This window comes from Dipodomys ordii, unplaced genomic scaffold (assembly GCF_000151885.1).
Source record: "Dipodomys ordii isolate 6190 unplaced genomic scaffold, Dord_2.0 Scaffold26, whole genome shotgun sequence".
Taxonomy (NCBI): domain Eukaryota; kingdom Metazoa; phylum Chordata; class Mammalia; order Rodentia; family Heteromyidae; genus Dipodomys; species Dipodomys ordii.
In genome coordinates this window covers 2,492,547-2,498,751 of record NW_012267242.1, presented here as the reverse complement: position 1 = coordinate 2,498,751, position 6,205 = coordinate 2,492,547, and the positions used below count along the sequence as shown (strand labels likewise).

The window sequence follows — 6,205 nt, the reverse complement described above, 5'->3', positions numbered from 1 at the left end:
GCGGCGGCGGCGGCGGCGGCGATTGTCGCCTCATTCCATGTCCCATTCTCGAATGTTATTCTGTGACAGATAACCGAGTCACCCGGGCAGCCGCCGATGTTCTGAATGCGTCCATTGGCCGCCGCAACAAAGAAGGGCGGGGCTCGGGCTCGGGATTCTACAACCCGGAGCTCCCCCGGCGTTCTGATTGGTTCCAGGGCTTCCCGGGCGGGCGGGGTCTGGAGTAAAAGGAAGCTGGGCCGGCCACGAGAAATCCGAGATCTGTGTGTGTGTGTGTGTGTGTGTCTGTCTGTCTGTCTGTCTGTCTGGAGCCCCTGCACCGCTGAGGCTGGAGTTTGTCATGGGGGACTTCATATCTAGTTCCCACACGGTGAGGGTTTGCGACTGTGGGAAGCAGAGGATCAGTAAACGAGTCAAGGGAGGCTTAGTGCTTGGAACAGCAGTCCCTCGAGCGGACTGGTCAGCCAAGTCGCCTGTCCCGACCTGGAAATGCCAGGTGCTTTGGTCAGGGGCTATTTCTATCTATGCATAAAATTAACTGGTTTTTTTTTAAGATGCTACAAGTTCATCTTAGATCCTCTGTTATTAATTATGGTTAATAATAAAGTGTCTCCAAAACCCATCCTGACATTGGACAATTAGTCCAGCCAGGCCCCAATAGCTGGCAGCATGCTTCAAAGCCACGACAACGAAGTGGATGGCCTTCCCACACTCACCAACGAAACATCTCTTTCTTCAAATTTTTAAAAGTTATTTAAGATAGTACAGAACAAGGTGAGGTGGGAAAAGCACCAGATTACTGTCTAGGCATGCCTCTTGTTGAGCTGTGTGACTCTGAACACATCGCTTATCTCCTCTGGGCCTCAGCTTCTCTTCCTAAAAAAACTAGAGTAGAACCCTCACTCTGCCAGTATTCTTCCAGTTCCAGGCTGTGTGGTTGCCCAACTTGATCTCTTGTGGACACTTAGAAACCTGGCCATACTATTTTTTTTCTCTTTCAACTCCCAGCTTGCCAACTTTGAGAAGTTGAAGCTCCTATGACCACACTGTGAACCTTTGGTTAAGAATGTCTTGGTATCTGGGTGTGATGGTACATGCCTATCATCTTAGAACTCAGGAGGGTAAGGCAGGAGGGTCACAGGCTTGAAGCTAACCTGCACTAAAGAGACCTGTCCCTCAGAAACTAAAACAAAAACAAGCAAAAAGTACCCTATGGTGCCCAGGCACAGGTAGGGAACCTGATTCTTGCAGACTTCTCTGCGCTGGCTGGTTTTGAACCTCAATCCTCAGATCTCAGCCTCCTTGAGTAACTAGGATTATAAGTTTGCAGCACGTGCACCCAACAGTTTTAATTTCTGGATTAACAGAAGTCATGCCTTGGAGAGCGATCTATTGTTTCCTCATGAATATTCTTCCTTCATTTTGCATTTATCCTCAAATCACTCTCTCCCTCTTCCCTGGAGTTTTCCAGTCCAGGGCTCTAGAGTTTCAAAATGAGGTTTTATATACAGAGGACAAGAACTCAACCTGACATTACCCCAGGAGAAAACAACTCTCACCACTCAGACCAGCCAGTGAACATCAAAGAGCATCAATGGTCACTTTCTTCAGAAATACTTCCTGTTGCCCCATATAGGCCAAATCCAAAGATCTATAGTCACCTTGTTAAACCAAGGCTTGAATCTACTTTACCTGAGTACCAGATGGAGCTGTTATTTTATCTTCTTGCCTTAGAACACCGAGGACTCCCTGGGGTGGTGGAGCTTTTGTTGTTTATCTCCAATATTCCAGTTGCCTGTTTTCTTCTTTTGCAGGGCTTGGGATGGGTGGAAAACTAATGATGTGTCCTATGAAAACAGAGCCAAGATCTAGCTTCTTTTCCAGTGAAGCAGTAGGGAGGCTCCTGGAAGGAACTGTGCAGTCCCAGGGAAGGCTTTGTCAGTCACAAGGACTCTTGTTCAGAATTCCTATGCATTGGACAGCTGGGTTGCATTGCACCACCAGCCAATTCTTCATTCCCTTGCATATTTTGTATTACATGACACTCTCACTGGGACCCAGATCCTGTAGATTAGGGGTCTGGAAGCTCCAATAGTACATATGTGTGATAGGACAAGGTCAATTTGTGATTTGAACAGGGGCCTATGGTAACTGCATGCTCAGCCTCAGAAGTCATGGTCACTTCCATTCATAGGAAAAAAAAAAACTAGTTCGGGAGAGCAGTGTAGTGGGGAGACTTGGAATGAGAACAGGGTTCAAGTTGTACCTCATTATTTAAGTGTCAGCTGTCAGAACCACAAAGGTAAGTAGGAGAACAAAATACTACTCAGATGGACCGCATTTCTAGCTCTGTCACTTGCTCATGCTACAATTTGGGATAAATTAACGTTTCTGCGCCTTACCTCAAAAATAGATACACTGTTATGCTAGAGGGATGTTGTGGATTCAGAAAGACAAAGTTGCATTATTCAGCAATGACACAACACTTGAGATGAGGTATTTTGTTTCTGTCAGCATGTATAAGGAGGAAAGATTGATAATGGCTTAAAGTTTCAGAGTTCATTCCATGGTTGCTTGGTCCCATTGCTTTCGGATCAAGGGCAACATGGGAGGCAGGCAGAACATCGTGGTGGGAAGCAAGTGTTGGAGCAAAGCTGCTCACCTCAGGGCCTCCAGGAGAGAAAGAGACAGACAGACAGACAGACAGAGAGTGCACCAGGAGTCCACTATTCCCTTCAAGGATATGACCCTAGTGACAACATCCTTTCCACCAGACCCAGCTCCTATCCTCAATAACACCACCACCTGGCAATCAAGATTCTAGCACATGTCCTTTGGGGAATATTTCAGATCCAAACCATAACATGAGGTCTGTATAAACACATGCTTATGAGCCTACTACATAGAATTGGATCTTACTCTGAAACTGAGGCCATTATCCAAACAGATTTGGAAACATCTGTTCCTAGCACATCTGGGAACATTATTCCATTACCTGAGAGATAATGTTCCCAATTTTCCAGGGAAAGAGGCAAACATTTAAATCAAGCCATGGGTGTATGGAAGGGAAACGGAAAACCAGGGAGGGAGCAGTTGACACACACAGAACCTGGCAGTTTCCTTCTGCCTCTACTGATAGCACAGAGGAAAACCCACCCAATTATGGGTCGAATTTTACACCCCTCTCCCCAACTCTTGACAGATAAACACATATGTTGAAGCTCTAACCACTAGTACTGAAGAATGTGACCGTATTTGGAAATACTGTCATTGCAGATGTAATTAGTTATGATGAGATCATCCAAAAAAGGCTGGGCTCCAAAGGCAATAAGATTGATGTCTCCATAAAAAAAAGGGAAATTTTGGATGCAGAGCCAAATGAGCACAGAACTCCGTGGGAAGATTGGAGCCCCACTGCCACAGCCAAGGAACTCCTAGAAGCTAGGAGAAATACCTGGAACAGATCCTTCCCTAGTGCTTTCAGAGGGATCTGGACCTACCAGTGCAATCTTAGACTTTAGTTTCCAGAAGTGTGTGATGATGAACAGCTGATTATACCACAGTTATGGTTGAAAAGTGAAAAGTCTTCTCATGAACCCATGTGTTGAGTGACTAGTTCTAGCTAGTGAATGGGATATAGTTGGAGGAAATAGGCCCCAAAGAGGCATGCTTTTGAAAGTTATGCCTGGTCTCCAGTTTCTTCCTCAATCTAGCTTCCTGTCCACCATGAGGTGAAGAATATCCTCTGCCTCACACACCTACCTCCAGGATGCTTTGCTTAAGCACATAGGGCCAGCAACCATGGACTGAAACCTTTAAAATTGTGAGCCAAATTCTTGCTCTGTTAAGTTGTTTGGTCAGGCATTTTGTCACAGTGAGTAAGTACCTAATGCAATCACTCAGCTAGCCCAGGTGTTCAAAGATTGGCCTGATGAGAGAAGTAAGTAAAAAAAGAATTGTGCTTGTTCAAACCCCACAACCAACAATACAAAAAAACCTAAATGTTTGCCAGGTACTGGCGGCCCATGCCTGTAATCCTAGCTACTCAAGGGGGTGAGATCTCAGGATTACAGTTCAAAGTCAGGCAGGAAAGTCCATGAGACTCTTATCTCCAATAAGCTACACAGAAAAAGCCAGAAGTGGTGCTGTGGCTCAAGAGAATTAGCCCTGAGCAAAAGAAGCTCAGGGATAGTGCCTAGACCCTGAGTTCAAACCCCAGGACTGGCAGGAAAAAAAAAGTACTGTGTTAAAATGACTTCAGTGAAATGACATTTTCACTAATTACCAACACTTATATTTTGTCAATCATTTAACAATCCTGGCATTATTCTAAGAAAAATGCTCTACTACCCCCGCTTTGCACTTAATAAAGGCCTGAAAGCAATTTTTCTACCATGTCAAGGACTAGAACCTCCAAAACCATCAAACAAAATAAACCTTTCCTCTTGATAAGTTAATTGTTCTCATGTGTTTATAGAAATAAAAGAGAATTAAAAACATAAACTGTGAACAGGAAAAAAAGTTGACAAATTAGAGTTGGAAAAGAACCAACTAGAGCTAAATAATATGATCAATAGCCAGGCATAGTGGCACTCATCTGTATTACCAGCTAATCCAGAGACAAAGACAGACAATTAGCACCTTATGATCAGCCCAGGGAAAAGTTAGTGAGGTCTTATCTCAAATCCAAGCCAGAAGCTATAATCCAGCTACTTTAGAATGTAAGAGATCAGGAGGATCACAGTTAAAAGCCAACCTAAGCAAAAAAAAAAGGAGGGGGAGACACCCTTCCCCCACCATGCATCTCAAGAAAACAAGCCAGATGTTGTATCTTGTGATTTTAACTATACAGGGGGTTATGAATAGAGTACATTAGTCCAAAGTTAACCTTAGATGAAAATCATGATCTTTCCTGAAGAAAAAAAAAACACCAAAAACCTCATAGTACAAAACAGCTGAAGACATGGCTCAAGTGATAAGCCAGGGGAATGTCCTGAGCTCAAAGCACAGCACTACCAAAACAAACAATTGAAAAATTAGCAAGGATGTGGCAGTATATACCTGTGATTCCAGCTATTCGTGAGGATGATTACAGTTCAAAGTCAATGTGGTCAAAGCCAGCATGAACATTAAGCTAAAAGCAAAAGGACTTTTTTTTTTGGCTCAAGTGGTATGACATCTGTCTAGCCAAGAACCAGAAGTGCAATCTCCAGTACTAGAAAAATGAAAAATAAAACTATGATCAGATGAAATTAAATGTATATTAGATGCTATAACAAACAGATCCTATAAAATATGGATGGGGAGTTTGCTCACTCTGGGAGGTGAGCAAGTTGGTAGAGTAGATTTCCTATATTCAGTGGTTCAAACATTAAGAGACTATGCCATTCTTAATAGTTTTCAGATTTCTCTGGGTATCCTCTTTATTCAGATCATCGGAAAGAGGAGGGAAGCAGAATAATCATCTCTTTATTTAAAGTCTTCATTAAAAACTTTTCTAAACCAACAAACACTAGCCTTCTGGCTCTTTCAGCCAATGTCCTTCATATTTAAAAATTATCTTTAGGTAGTGGTATAAAGGGTTTCAATTCAACATGTTAATTTATTAGTACAATGCACCTTGATCCATGTCCTTTAAAGTAATATGGTTTGTCGTAGGCACTTGATCTGACTAGCTAATTGCTGTAAATAGTTTTTGTTTTGTTTTGTTTTTGTGCCATTCATGGGGCTTGAACTCAGGGCCTGGGCTCTCTCTCTCAGCTCCTTTTCCTCAAGGCTAGTGCTCTACCACTTGAGCCACAGCTCCACTTCCAGCTTTTTTGGTGTCTAATTGGAAATAAGAGTCTTATAGACTTACTTGCCTAAGCTGGCCTCAAACCATGATCCTCAGATCTTAGCCAACTAAGTAGCTAGAAGTGTAGCCATCAGCACCCAGCTACTGCAAATACTTTGTCAAATGTTTTTATCACTAAATGACCAGAGTGTCTATCTTTCTAGTCTGTGGTATATAGTTCCATGTCATTTATGACCAAATCATGATGAGAAGATCCCAAGTTTTAGATTGGGATCCCACTTCTGGTTCTAATAAAGAAAGGTAAAAAGGCCGGGCACCAGTGGCTCACGCCTGTAATCCTAGCTACTCAGGAGGCTGAGATCTGAGGATCACGGTTCAAAGCCAGCCCAGGCAGGAAAGTCTGTGAGACTC

The 6,205-nt window shown here is 43.3% G+C and overlaps 1 long non-coding RNA gene across 1 annotated transcript in view; it reads left to right on the top strand.

Annotated features, from left to right (window-relative positions):
- Nucleotides 1–6,205, top strand: part of LOC105984861 — a 24,565-nt gene that overhangs the window by 1,150 nt on the left and 17,210 nt on the right. Inside the window, exon 2 of the long non-coding RNA XR_001175017.1 lies at nucleotides 3,564–3,568. This is a non-coding gene — a long non-coding RNA (uncharacterized LOC105984861). The remainder of the gene's footprint in view (nucleotides 1–3,563; nucleotides 3,569–6,205) is intronic.